The 14,893-nt window shown below is 50.3% G+C and overlaps 1 protein-coding gene across 1 annotated transcript in view; it reads left to right on the forward strand.

Annotated features, from left to right (window-relative positions):
- LOC138752590 (uncharacterized protein C17orf114-like) overlaps positions 1 to 14,893 on the forward strand; it is a 49,161-nt gene that overhangs the window by 7,327 nt on the left and 26,941 nt on the right. The window lies entirely within an intron of this gene.

Raw genomic sequence — 14,893 nt, forward strand, 5'->3', positions numbered from 1 at the left:
GATGGGTGTGAGGTTCAAGGTGATGGGTGTGAGGTTTAAGGTGACGGTTGTGAGTGTAAGGTTCACAGTGAGGGCTAAGATTGTGAGGTTTGGATGACAGGTGTGAGTGTGAGTTTCACAGTGACAGGTGTGAGATTCACGGTGATGGGTGTGAGTGTGAAGCTCACAGTAATGAGTGTGAGGATAATAGTGATGGGTGTGAGGTTCATGGTGATGGGTATGAGTAGGTGTGGTTCATGGTGACGGGTGTGAGGTTCATGGTGATGGGTGTGTGTGAGGTTCATGGTGAGGTATATGAGTGTGAGTTTCACGGATGGTGTGAGTGTTTGGTTCATGGTGAAGGATGTGAGTGTGAGTTTTACGGTGATGGGTGTGAGATGCACAGTGACGGGTGTGAGTGTGAGGTTCATGGCAAAGGGTGTGAGTGTGAGTTTCAAGGTTATGGGTGTGAGTGTGAGGTTCACGGTAATGGTTGTGAGGTTTACAGTGACGGGAGTGAGTGTGAGGTTAATGGTGAGGGGTGTGAGTGTTAGATTCACGGTGAGGGGTGTGAGTGTGTGGTTCCCAGTGGGGAGTGTGAGGTTTACGCTGATGGATGTGTTTCACAGTGACGGGTGTGAGGTTTACGGTGAGGGGTGTGAGTGTGAGGTTTCAGTGAGGGTGTGAGTTTCATGGTGAGAGGTGTGAGTGTGAGGATAATGGTGATGGGTGTGAGTGTGAGGTTCACGGTGATGGGTGTGAGGTTCACGGTGAGGGGTGTGAGTGTGAGGTTCATGGTGAGAGGTGTGAGTGTGAGGATGATGGTGATGGGTGTGAGTGTGAGGTTCACAGTGATGGGTGTGAGGTTCATGGTGAGGGGTGTGAGTGTGAGTTTCACAGTGAGGGGTGTGAGTGTGAGGTTCACGGTGAAAAGTGTGAATGTGAGGTTCACGGTGAGGGGTTTGAGTGTGAGGTTCATGGTGATGAGTGTGAGTGTGAGGTTCATGGTGACGCATGCGGTTCACGGTGATGGGTGTGAGTGGGTGTTGTTCACGGTGACGGGTGTTAGGTTCATAGTGATGGGTGTGAGGTTCATGGTGAAGGGTGTGATTGAGTTACACAGTGACGGGTGTGATTATGAGGTTTCTGTGAGGCGTGTCAGTGAGTTTCATGGTGATGCGTGTGAGTTTGAGGATAACGGTGATGGGTGTGAGGTTCAAGGTGATGGGTGTGAGTGTAAGGTTCACAGTGAGGGATATGATTGTGAGGTTTGCATGACAGGTGTGAGTGTGAGTTTCACAGTGACAGGTGTGAGATTCACGGTGATGGGTGTGAGTGTGAAGCTCACAGTAATGAGTGTGAGGATAATAGTGATGGGTGTGAGGTTCACGGTGATGGGTGTGAGTGGGTGTGGTTCATGGTGACGGGTGTGAGGTTCATGGTGATGGGTGTGTGTGAAGTTCATGGTGAGGTATATGAGTGTGAGTTTCATGGATGGTGTGAGTGTTTGGTTCATGGTGAAGGATGTGAGTGTGAGTTTCACAGTGAGGGGTGTGAGTGTGAGGTTCACGGTGAAAGGTGTGAATGTGAGGTTCACGGTGATGGGTGTGAGGTTCACGGTGTGGGGTGTGAGTGTGAGGTTCATGGTGAGGGGTTTGAGTGTGAGGATCACGGTAAGGGGTGTGAAAGTGAGGTTCCTGGTGATGGGAGTGAGTGTGAGTTTCACAGTGAAGGGTGTGAGTATTTGGTTCACAGTGAGGGACGTGTGTGTGAGGTTCACAGTGAGGGGTGTGAGGTTCATGGTGAAGGGTGTGATTGAGTTACACGGTGACGGGTGTGATTATAAGGTTTCTGTGAGGCGTGTCAGTGATTTTCATGGTGATGCGTGTGAGTTTGAGGATAACGGTGATGGGTGTGAGGTTCAAGGTGATGGGTGTGAGGTTTAAGGTGACGGTTGTGAGTGTAAGGTTCACAGTGAGGGATATGATTGTGAGGTTTGCATGACAGGTGTGAGTGTGTAGTTCACGGTGAGGGGTGTGAATGTGAGGTTCATCGTGATGGGTGTGAATGTGAGGTTCACGGTGAGGGGTGTGAATGTGAAGTTCATGGTGATGGGTGTAAGTGTGAGGTTCACGGTGAGGGACGTGTGTGTGAGGTTCACAGTGAGGGGTTTGAATGTGTTCACGGTGATGGGTGTGAGATTCACGGTGATGGGTGTGAGTGTGAAGCTCACAGTAATGAGTGTGAGGATAATAGTGATGGGTGTGAGGTTCACGGTGATGGGTGTGAGTGGGTGTGGTTCATGGTGACGGGTGTGAGGTTCATGGTGAAGGATGTGAGTGTGAGTTTTACGGTGATGGGTGTGAGATGCACAGTGACGGGTGTGAGTGTGAGGTTTATGGCAAAGGGTGTGAGTGCGATTTTCAAGGTTATGGGTGTGAGTGTGAGGTTCATGGTGAGGGGTGTGAAGTTCACAGTGATGGGTGTGAGTGTGAGTTTCACGGTGATGGGTGTAAGGTTCTTGGTGAGGGGTATTAGTGTGAGTTTCATGGTGATGGTATGAGTGTGAGGTTCATGGTGAGGGGTGTGAGTTTCACGGAGAACAGTGTGAGGTTCAAGGTGACGGGAGTGAGTGTGAGGTTAATGATGAGGGGTGTGAGTGTTAGATTCATGGTGAGGGGTGTGAGTGTGTGGTTCCCAGTGGGGAGTGTGAGGTTTACGCTGATGGATGTGAGTTTCACAGTGATGGGTGTGAGGTTTACGGTGAGGGGTGTGAGTGTGAGGTTTCAGTGAGGGTGTGAGTTTCATGGTGATAGGTGTGAATGTGAGGATAATGGTGATGGGTGTGAGTGTGAGGTTCACAGTGATGGGTGTGAGGTTCACGGTGAGGGGTGTGAATGTGTTCACGGTGATGGGTGTGAGATTCACGGTGATAGGTGTGAGTGTGAGGTTCACGGTGAGGGGTGTGAGTGTGAGGTTCACGGTGTGGGATGTGAGATTCACAGTGACAGGTGTGAGTGTGAGGTTCATGGTGACGGGTGTGAGGTTAACGCTGAGGGGTGTGAGTGTGAGGTTTCAGTGAGGGTATGAGTTTCATGGTGATAGGTGTGAGTGTGAGGATAATGGTGATGGGTATGAGTGTGAGGTTCATTGTGATAGGTGTGAGTGTGAGTTTCACGGTGAGGGGTGTGAATGTGAAGTTCATGGTGATGGGTGTAAGTGTGAGGTTCACGGTGAGGGACGTGTGTGAGGTTCACAGTGAGGGGTGTGAATGTGTTCACGGTGATGGGTGTGAGATTCACGGTGATAGGTGTGAATGTGAGATTCATGGTAATGATGTGTGAGTGTGAGGTTCACGGTGAGGGGTGTGAGTGTGAGGTTCATGGTGAGGGGCGTGAGTGTGATGTTCACAGTGAGGGATGTGAGATTCACGGTAACAGGTGTGAGTGAGGTTCACGGTGACGGGTGTGAGGTTAATGCTGAGGGGTGTGAGTGTGAGGTTTCAGTGAGGGTGTGAGTTTCATGGTGATAGGTGTGAGTGTGAGGATAGTGGTGATGGGTATGACTGTGAGGTTCATGGTGATGGGTGTGAGGTTCAGATTGATGGGTGTGAGTGTGAGGTTCATGGTGATGGGTATGAGGTTCTCGGTGATGGGTGTGATTGTGTAGTTCACGGTGAGGGGTGTGAATGTGAGGTTCATTGTGATGGGTGTGAATGTGAGATTCACGGTGAGGGGTGTGAATGTGAAGTTCATGGTGAGGGGTGTGAGTGTGAGGTTCATGGTGAGGGGTGTGAGTGTGATGTTCACGGTGAGGGGTGTGAGTGTGAGGTTCACGGTAAATGGGTGTGAGGTTCATGGTGACAGGTGTAAGTGTGAGATTCACGGTGATGTGTGTAAGTATGTGGTTCATGGTAAGGGGTGTGAGTTTCAGGGTGACGGGTGTGAGTGTGAGGTTCACAGTGATGGGTGTCAGTTTTATGGTGATGGGTGTCAGGTTCTTGGTGATGTGTGTGAGATTTAGGGTGACGGATGTGAGTTTGAGTTTCAGTGATGGGTGTGAGTGTCTGTTTCACAGTGAGATGTGTGAGATTCATGGTGACAGGTGTGAGTATGAGGTTCATGGTGATGGGTGTGAGGATAACAGTGATGGGTGTGAGTGTGTGTTTCACGGTGATAAGTGTGAGTGTGAAGTTCACAGTGATGGGTGTACGATTTATGGTGATGGATATGAGGTTCACAGTGACAGGTGTGAGTGTGTGGTTCACAGTGAGGGGTGTGAGTGTGAGGTTCAGGGTGACGCATGCGGTTCACAGTGATGGGTGTGAGTGGGTGTTGTTCACAGTGACGGGTGTTATGTTCATGGTGATGGGTGTGAGGTTCATGGTGAAGGGTGTGATTGAGTTACACAGTGACGGGTGTGATTATGAGGTTTCTGTGAGGCGTGTCAGTGTGAGTTTCATGGTGATGGGTGTGAGTTTGAGGATAACGGTGATGATTGTACGATTTACGGTGATGGGTGTGAGGTTCACAGTGACATGTGTGAGTGTGTGGTTCATGGTGAGGGGTGTGAATGTAAGGTTCACATTGATGGGTGTGAGTGTGAGTTTCACGGTGATGGGTGTGAGATGTACGGTGATGTATGTGAGTGTAAGCTTCACGGTGAAATGTGTGAGTGTGAGTTTCAAGGTTATGGGTGTGACTGTGAGGGTGATGGGTGTGATGTTCATGGTGATAGGTGTGAGGTTTAAGGTGATGGATGTGAGTGTGAGTTTCATGGTGATGGCTCTGAGTGTGAGGTTTCGGTGATGGGTGTGAGATTCACTGATGGGTGTTAGTGTGAGGTTAACGGCGAATTGTGTGAGTGTTAGGTTCTCGGTGATGGGTTTGAGGATCATGGTAAGGGGTGTGAGTTTCATGGAGAACAGTGTGAGGTTCAAGGTGATGGGAGTGAGTGTGATGTTCACTGTGAGGTGTGTGAGTGTGAGATTCACGGTGACATGTGTGAGTGTGAGGTTCACGGTGACATGTGTGAGTGTGAGGTTCACGGTGAGGGGTGTGAGTGTGAGGTTCATGGTGAGGGGCATGAGTGTGATGTTCACAGTGAGGGATGTGAGATTCACGGTGACGGGTGTGAGGTTAATGCTGAGGGGTGTGAGTGTGAGGTTTCAGTGAGGGTGTGAGTTTCATGGTGATAGGTGTGAGTGTGAGGATAGTGGTGATGGGTATGACTGTGAGGTTCATGGTGATGGGTGTGAGGTTCAGATTGATGGGTGTGAGTGTGAGGTTCATGGTGATGGGTATGAGGTTCTCGGTGATGGGTGTGATTGTGTAGTTCACGGTGAGGGGTGTGAATGTGAGGTTCATCGTGATGGGTGTGAATGTGAGATTCACGGTGAGGGGTGTGAATGTGAAGTTCATGGTGAGGGGTGTGAGTGTGAGGTTCATGGTGAGGGGTGTGAGTGTGATGTTCACGGTAAGGGGTGTGAAAGTGAGGTTCCTGGTGATGGGAGTGTGTGAGTTTCACAGTGAGGGGTGTGAGTATTTGGTTCACAGTGAGGGACGTGTGTGTGAGGTTCACAGTGAGGGGTGTGAATGTGATGTTCACGGTGATGGGTGTGAGATTCACAGTGATAGGTGTTAGTGTGAGATTCATGGTAACGGGTGTGTGTATGAGGTTCACGGAGAGGGGTGTGAGTGTGAGTTTCACAGTGAGGGGTGTGAGTGTGAGGTTCACGGTGAAAAGTGTGAATGTGAGGTTCACGGTGAGGGGTTTGAGTGTGAGGTTCATGGTGATGAGTGTGAGTGTGAGGTTCATGGTGACGCATGCGGTTCACGGTGATGGGTGTGAGTGGGTGTTGTTCACGGTGACGGGTGTTAGGTTCATAGTGATGGGTGTGAGGTTCATGGTGAAGGGTGTGATTGAGTTACACAGTGACGGGTGTGATTATGAGGTTTCTCTGAGGCGTGTCAGTGAGTTTCATGGTGATGCGTGTGAGTTTGAGGATAACGGTGATGGGTGTGAGGTTCAAGGTGATGGGTGTGAGTGTAAGGTTCACAGTGAGGGATATGATTGTGAGGTTTGCATGACAGGTGTGAGTGTGAGTTTCACAGTGACAGGTGTGAGATTCACGGTGATGGGTGTGAGTGTGAAGCTCACAGTAATGAGTGTGAGGATAATAGTGATGGGTGTGAGGTTCACGGTGATGGGTGTGAGTGGGTGTGGTTCATGGTGACGGGTGTGAGGTTCATGGTGATGGGTGTGTGTGAAGTTCATGGTGAGGTATATGAGTGTGAGTTTCATGGATGGTGTGAGTGTTTAGTTCATGGTGAAGGATGTGAGTGTGAGTTTCACAGTGAGGGGTGTGAGTGTGAGGTTCACGGTGAAAGGTGTGAATGTGAGGTTCACGGTGATGGGTGTGAGGTTCACGGTGTGGGGTGTGAGTGTGAGGTTCATGGTGAGGGGTTTGAGTGTGAGGATCACGGTAAGGGGTGTGAAAGTGAGGTTCCTGGTGATGGGAGTGAGTGTGAGTTTCACAGTGAAGGGTGTGAGTATTTGGTTCACAGTGAGGGACGTGTGTGTGAGGTTCACAGTGAGGGGTGTGAATGTGATGTTCACGGTGATGGGTGTGAGATTCACAGTGATAGGTGTTAGTGTGAGATTCATGGTAACGGGTGTGTGTATGAGGTTCACGGAAAGGGGTGTGAGTGTGAGGTTCATGGTGATGGGTGTGAAGTTCACAGTGATGGGTGTGAGTGTGAGTTTCACGGTGATGGGTGTAAGGTTCACGGTGAGGGGTATTAGTGTGAGTTTCATGGTGATGGGTATGAGTGTAAGGTTCATGGTGAGGGGTGTGAGTTTCACGGAGAACAGTGTGAGGTTCAAGGTAACGGGAGTGAGTGTGAGGTTAATAGTGAGGGGTGTGAGTGTTAGATTCATGGTGAGGGGTGTGAATGTGTCGTTCCCAGTGGGGAGTGTGAGGTTTACGCTGATGGATGTGAGTTTCACAGTGACGGGTGTGAGGTTTACGGTGAGGGGTGTGAGTGTGAGGTTTTAGTGAGGGTGTGAGTTTCATGGTGAGGGGTGTGAGTGTGAGGTTCATGGTGAGGGGTGTGAGTGTGAGGTTCACAGAGATGGGTGTGAGGTTCACGGTGAGGGGTGTGAGTGTGAGGTTCATGGTGAGGGGTGTGAGTGTGAGGTTCACAGTGAAAGGTGTGAATGTGAGGTTCACTGTGATGGGTGTGAGGTTCATGGTGAGGGGTGTGAGTGTGAGGTTCATGGTGAGGGGTTTGAGTGTGAGGATCACAGTGAGGGGTGTAAAAGTGAGGTTCCTGGTGATGGGTGTGAGTGTGAGTTTCACAGAGAGGGGTGTGAGTGTGTGGTTCACGGTGAGGAGTGTGAATGTGAGGTTCATCGTGATGGGTGTGAATGTGAGATTAACAGTGAGGGGTGTGAGTGTTTGGTTCATTGCGATAGGTGTGAGTGTGAGGTTCACGGTGAGGGGTGTGAATGTGAAGTTCATGGTGATGGGTGTAAGTGTGAGGTTCATAGTGATGGGTGTCAGTTTTATGGTGATGGGTGTCAGGTTCTTGGTGATGTGTGTGAGATTTAGGGTGACGGATGTGAGTTTGAGTTTCAGTGATGGGTGTGAGTGTCTGTTTCACAGTGAGATGTGTGATATTCATGGTGACAGGTGTGAGTATGAGGTTCATGGTGAGGGGTGTGAGTGTGAGGTTCATGGTGAGGGGTGTGAGATTCAAATTGACAGGTGTGAGTGTGAGGTTCATGGTGATGGGTGTGAGTGTGAGGTTCACGGTGAGGTGTGTGAGTGTGAGGTTCACTGTGAGGGGTGTGAGTGTGCAGTTCATGGTGAGGGGTTTGAGTGTGAGGTTCACGGTGAGGGGTGTGAGTGTGAGGTTCATGGTGAGGGGTGTGAGTGTGAGGTTCATGGTGAGCGGAGTGAGTGTGGTTCATGGTAAGGGGTGTGAGTTTCAGGGTGACGGGTGTGAGTGTGATAATCACAGTGAGTGGTGTGAGTGAGTTTCATGGTATTGAGAGTGAGGTTCACCGTGATGGATGTGAGGTTCATGGTGAGGGGTGTGAGTGTGAGTTTCACGGTGAGGGCTGTGAGTGTGAGTTTTACAGTGATGAGTTTGAGATTTACAGTGATGGGTGTGAGGATAACGGTGATGGGTGTGAGGTTTACAGTGATGGGTGTGAGTGTGAGGTTCATGGTGAGGGATGTGAGTATGATAATCTCGGTGAGGGCGTTTCACATGTGATGAGTGTGAGGTTCACGGTGAAGGGAGTGAGTTTTACGGTGAGAGGTGTGAGAATGAGGTACACAGTGATGGGTGTGTGTGTGTGGTTCATGGTGATGGGTGTGAGGTTCATGGTGACAGGTGTGAGGTTTATGGTGACGGGTGTGAGGTTAATGATGATGGGTGTGAGGTTTACAGTACGGGAGTGAGTGTGAGGTTAATGGTGAGGGGTGTGAGTGTGTTTCATGGTGATGAGTGTGAGGTTCACGGTAATGGTTGTGAGGTTTACAGTGACGGGAGTGAGTGTGAGGTTAATGGTGAGGGGTGTGAGTGTTAGATTCACGGTGAGGGGTGTGAGTGTGTGGTTCCCAGTGGGGAGTGTGAGGTTTACGCTGATGGATGTGTTTCACAGTGACGGGTGTGAGGTTTACGGTGAGGGGTGTGAGTGTGAGGTTTCAGTGAGGGTGTGAGTTTCATGGTGAGAGGTGTGAGTGTGAGGATAATGGTGATGGGTGTGAGTGTGAGGTTCACGGTGATGGGTGTGAGGTTCACGGTGAGGGGTGTGAGTGTGAGGTTCACGGTGAAAAGTGTGAATGTGAGGTTCACGGTGAGGGGTTTGAGTGTGAGGTTCATGGTGATGAGTGTGAGTGTGAGGTTCATGGTGACGCATGCGGTTCACGGTGATGGGTGTGAGTGGGTGTTGTTCACGGTGACGGGTGTTAGGTTCATAGTGATGGGTGTGAGGTTCATGGTGAAGGGTGTGATTGAGTTACACAGTGACGGGTGTGATTATGAGGTTTCTGTGAGGCGTGTCAGTGAGTTTCATGGTGATGCGTGTGAGTTTGAGGATAACGGTGATGGGTGTGAGGTTCAAGGTGATGGGTGTGAGTGTAAGGTTCACAGTGAGGGATATGATTGTGAGGTTTGCATGACAGGTGTGAGTGTGAGTTTCACAGTGACAGGTGTGAGATTCACGGTGATGGGTGTGAGTGTGAAGCTCACAGTAATGAGTGTGAGGATAATAGTGATGGGTGTGAGGTTCACGGTGATGGGTGTGAGTGGGTGTGGTTCATGGTGACGGGTGTGAGGTTCATGGTGATGGGTGTGTGTGAAGTTCATGGTGAGGTATATGAGTGTGAGTTTCATGGATGGTGTGAGTGTTTGGTTCATGGTGAAGGATGTGAGTGTGAGTTTCACAGTGAGGGGTGTGAGTGTGAGGTTCACGGTGAAAGGTGTGAATGTGAGGTTCACGGTGATGGGTGTGAGGTTCACGGTGTGGGGTGTGAGTGTGAGGTTCATGGTGAGGGGTTTGAGTGTGAGGATCACGGTAAGGGGTGTGAAAGTGAGGTTCCTGGTGATGGGAGTGAGTGTGAGTTTCACAGTGAAGGGTGTGAGTATTTGGTTCACAGTGAGGGACGTGTGTGTGAGGTTCACAGTGAGGGGTGTGAGGTTCATGGTGAAGGGTGTGATTGAGTTACACGGTGACGGGTGTGATTATAAGGTTTCTGTGAGGCGTGTCAGTGATTTTCATGGTGATGCGTGTGAGTTTGAGGATAACGGTGATGGGTGTGAGGTTCAAGGTGATGGGTGTGAGGTTTAAGGTGACGGTTGTGAGTGTAAGGTTCACAGTGAGGGATATGATTGTGAGGTTTGCATGACAGGTGTGAGTGTGTAGTTCACGGTGAGGGGTGTGAATGTGAGGTTCATCGTGATGGGTGTGAATGTGAGGTTCACGGTGAGGGGTGTGAATGTGAAGTTCATGGTGATGGGTGTAAGTGTGAGGTTCACGGTGAGGGACGTGTGTGTGAGGTTCACAGTGAGGGGTTTGAATGTGTTCACGGTGATGGGTGTGAGATTCACGGTGATGGGTGTGAGTGTGAAGCTCACAGTAATGAGTGTGAGGATAATAGTGATGGGTGTGAGGTTCACGGTGATGGGTGTGAGTGGGTGTGGTTCATGGTGACGGGTGTGAGGTTCATGGTGAAGGATGTGAGTGTGAGTTTTACGGTGATGGGTGTGAGATGCACAGTGACGGGTGTGAGTGTGAGGTTTATGGCAAAGGGTGTGAGTGCGATTTTCAAGGTTATGGGTGTGTGTGTGAGGTTCATGGTGAGGGGTGTGAAGTTCACAGTGATGGGTGTGAGTGTGAGTTTCACGGTGATGGGTGTAAGGTTCTTGGTGAGGGGTATTAGTGTGAGTTTCATGGTGATGGGTATGAGTGTGAGGTTCATGGTGAGGGGTGTGAGTTTCACGGAGAACAGTGTGAGGTTCAAGGTGACGGGAGTGAGTGTGAGGTTAATGATGAGGGGTGTGAGTGTTAGATTCATGGTGAGGGGTGTGAGTGTGTGGTTCCCAGTGGGGAGTGTGAGGTTTACGCTGATGGATGTGAGTTTCACAGTGACGGGTGTGAGGTTTACGGTGAGGGGTGTGAGTGTGAGGTTTCAGTGAGGGTGTGAGTTTCATGGTGATAGGTGTGAATGTGAGGATAATGGTGATGGGTGTGAGTGTGAGGTTCACAGTGATGGGTGTGAGGTTCACGGTGAGGGGTGTGAATGTGTTCACGGTGATGGGTGTGAGATTCACGGTGATAGGTGTGAGTGTGAGGTTCACGGTGAGGGGTGTGAGTGTGAGGTTCACGGTGTGGGATGTGAGATTCACAGTGACAGGTGTGAGTGTGAGGTTCACGGTGACGGGTGTGAGGTTAACGCTGAGGGGTGTGAGTGTGAGGTTTACGCTGATGGATGTGAGTTTCACAGTGACGGGTGTGAGGTTTACGGTGAGGGGTGTGAGTGTGAGGTTTCAGTGAGGGTGTGAGTTTCATGGTGATAGGTGTGAATGTGAGGATAATGGTGATGGGTGTGAGTGTGAGGTTCACAGTGATGGGTGTGAGGTTCACGGTGAGGGGTGTGAATGTGTTCATGGTGATGGGTGTGAGATTCACAGTGACAGGTGTGAGTGTGAGGTTCACGGTGAGGGGTGTGAGTGTGAGGTTCATGGTGAGGGGCGTGAGTGTGATGTTCACAGTGAGGGATGTGAGATTCACGGTAACAGGTGTGAGTGAGGTTCACGGTGACGGGTGTGAATGTGAAGTTCATGGTGATGGGTGTAAGTGTGAGGTTCACGGTGAGGGACGTGTGTGTGAGGTTCACAGTGAGGGGTTTGAATGTGTTCACGGTGATGGGTGTGAGATTCACGGTGATGGGTGTGAGTGTGAAGCTCACAGTAATGAGTGTGAGGATAATAGTGATGGGTGTGAGGTTCACGGTGATGGGTGTGAGTGGGTGTGGTTCATGGTGACGGGTGTGAGGTTCATGGTGAAGGATGTGAGTGTGAGTTTTACGGTGATGGGTGTGAGATGCACAGTGACGGGTGTGAGTGTGAGGTTTATGGCAAAGGGTGTGAGTGCGATTTTCAAGGTTATGGGTGTGTGTGTGAGGTTCATGGTGAGGGGTGTGAAGTTCACAGTGATGGGTGTGAGTGTGAGTTTCACGGTGATGGGTGTAAGGTTCTTGGTGAGGGGTATTAGTGTGAGTTTCATGGTGATGGGTATGAGTGTGAGGTTCATGGTGAGGGGTGTGAGTTTCACGGAGAACAGTGTGAGGTTCAAGGTGACGGGAGTGAGTGTGAGGTTAATGATGAGGGGTGTGAGTGTTAGATTCATGGTGAGGGGTGTGAGTGTGTGGTTCCCAGTGGGGAGTGTGAGGTTTACGCTGATGGATGTGAGTTTCACAGTGACGGGTGTGAGGTTTACGGTGAGGGGTGTGAGTGTGAGGTTTCAGTGAGGGTGTGAGTTTCATGGTGATAGGTGTGAATGTGAGGATAATGGTGATGGGTGTGAGTGTGAGGTTCACAGTGATGGGTGTGAGGTTCACGGTGAGGGGTGTGAATGTGTTCACGGTGATGGGTGTGAGATTCACGGTGATAGGTGTGAGTGTGAGGTTCACGGTGAGGGGTGTGAGTGTGAGGTTCACGGTGTGGGATGTGAGATTCACAGTGACAGGTGTGAGTGTGAGGTTCACGGTGACGGGTGTGAGGTTAACGCTGAGGGGTGTGAGTGTGAGGTTTACGCTGATGGATGTGAGTTTCACAGTGACGGGTGTGAGGTTTACGGTGAGGGGTGTGAGTGTGAGGTTTCAGTGAGGGTGTGAGTTTCATGGTGATAGGTGTGAATGTGAGGATAATGGTGATGGGTGTGAGTGTGAGGTTCACAGTGATGGGTGTGAGGTTCACGGTGAGGGGTGTGAATGTGTTCATGGTGATGGGTGTGAGATTCACAGTGACAGGTGTGAGTGTGAGGTTCACGGTGAGGGGTGTGAGTGTGAGGTTCATGGTGAGGGGCGTGAGTGTGATGTTCACAGTGAGGGATGTGAGATTCACGGTAACAGGTGTGAGTGAGGTTCACGGTGACGGGTGTGAGGTTAATGCTGAGGGGTGTGAGTGTGAGGTTTCAGTGAGGGTGTGAGTTTCATGGTGATAGGTGTGAGTGTGAGGATAGTGGTGATGGGTATGACTGTGAGGTTCATGGTGATGGGTGTGAGGTTCAGATTGATGGGTGTGAGTGTGAGGTTCATGGTGATGGGTATGAGGTTCTCGGTGATGGGTGTGATTGTGTAGTTCACGGTGAGGGGTGTGAATGTGAGGTTCATTGTGATGGGTGTGAATGTGAGATTCACGGTGAGGGGTGTGAATGTGAAGTTCATGGTGAGGGGTGTGAGTGTGAGGTTCATGGTGAGGGGTGTGAGTGTGATGTTCACGGTGAGGGGTGTGAGTGTGAGGTTCACGGTAAATGGGTGTGAGGTTCATGGTGACAGGTGTAAGTGTGAGATTCACGGTGATGTGTGTAAGTATGTGGTTCATGGTAAGGGGTGTGAGTTTCAGGGTGACGGGTGTGAGTGTGAGGTTCACAGTGATGGGTGTCAGTTTTATGGTGATGGGTGTCAGGTTCTTGGTGATGTGTGTGAGATTTAGGGTGACGGATGTGAGTTTGAGTTTCAGTGATGGGTGTGAGTGTCTGTTTCACAGTGAGATGTGTGAGATTCATGGTGACAGGTGTGAGTATGAGGTTCATGGTGATGGGTGTGAGGATAACAGTGATGGGTGTGAGTGTGTGTTTCACGGTGATAAGTGTGAGTGTGAAGTTCACAGTGATGGGTGTACGATTTATGGTGATGGGTATGAGGTTCACAGTGACAGGTGTGAGTGTGTGGTTCACAGTGAGGGGTGTGAGTGTGAGGTTCAGGGTGACGCATGCGGTTCACAGTGATGGGTGTGAGTGGGTGTTGTTCACAGTGACGGGTGTTATGTTCATGGTGATGGGTGTGAGGTTCATGGTGAAGGGTGTGATTGAGTTACACAGTGACGGGTGTGATTATGAGGTTTCTGTGAGGTGTGTCAGTGTGAGTTTCATGGTGATGGGTGTGAGTTTGAGGATAACGGTGATGATTGTACGATTTACGGTGATGGGTGTGAGGTTCACAGTGACATGTGTGAGTGTGTGGTTCATGGTGAGGGGTGTGAATGTAAGGTTCACATTGATGGGTGTGAGTGTGAGTTTCACGGTGATGGGTGTGAGATGTACGGTGATGTATGTGAGTGTAAGCTTCACGGTGAAATGTGTGAGTGTGAGTTTCAAGGTTATGGGTGTGACTGTGAGGGTGATGGGTGTGATGTTCATGGTGATAGGTGTGAGGTTTAAGGTGATGGATGTGAGTGTGAGTTTCATGGTGATGGCTCTGAGTGTGAGGTTTCGGTGATGGGTGTGAGATTCACTGATGGGTGTTAGTGTGAGGTTAACGGCGAATTGTGTGAGTGTTAGGTTCTCGGTGATGGGTTTGAGGATCATGGTAAGGGGTGTGAGTTTCATGGAGAACAGTGTGAGGTTCAAGGTGATGGGAGTGAGTGTGATGTTCACTGTGAGGTGTGTGAGTGTGAGATTCACGGTGACATGTGTGAGTGTGAGGTTCACGGTGACATGTGTGAGTGTGAGGTTCACGGTGAGGGGTGTGAGTGTGAGGTTCATGGTGAGGGGCGTGAGTGTGATGTTCACAGTGAGGGATGTGAGATTCACGGTAACAGGTGTGAGTGAGGTTCACGGTGACGGGTGTGAGGTTAATGCTGAGGGGTGTGAGTGTGAGGTTTCAGTGAGGGTGTGAGTTTCATGGTGATAGGTGTGAGTGTGAGGATAGTGGTGATGGGTATGACTGTGAGGTTCATGGTGATGGGTGTGAGGTTCAGATTGATGGGTGTGAGTGTGAGGTTCATGGTGATGGGTATGAGGTTCTCGGTGATGGGTGTGATTGTGTAGTTCACGGTGAGGGGTGTGAATGTGAGGTTCATCGTGATGGGTGTGAATGTGAGATTCACGGTGAGGGGTGTGAATGTGAAGTTCATGGTGAGGGGTGTGAGTGTGAGGTTCATGGTGAGGGGTGTGAGTGTGATGTTCACGGTAAGGGGTGTGAAAGTGAGGTTCCTGGTGATGGGAGTGTGTGAGTTTCACAGTGAGGGGTGTGAGTATTTGGTTCACAGTGAGGGACGTGTGTGTGAGGTTCACAGTGAGGGGTGTGAATGTGATGTTCACGGTGATGGGTGTGAGATTCACAGTGATAGGTGTTAGTGTGAGATTCATGGTAACGGGTGTGTGTATGAGGTTCACG

The sequence above is a fragment of the Narcine bancroftii genome, chromosome 2 (assembly GCF_036971445.1).
Source record: "Narcine bancroftii isolate sNarBan1 chromosome 2, sNarBan1.hap1, whole genome shotgun sequence".
In the NCBI taxonomy this organism is placed as follows: Eukaryota; Metazoa; Chordata; class Chondrichthyes; order Torpediniformes; family Narcinidae; genus Narcine; species Narcine bancroftii.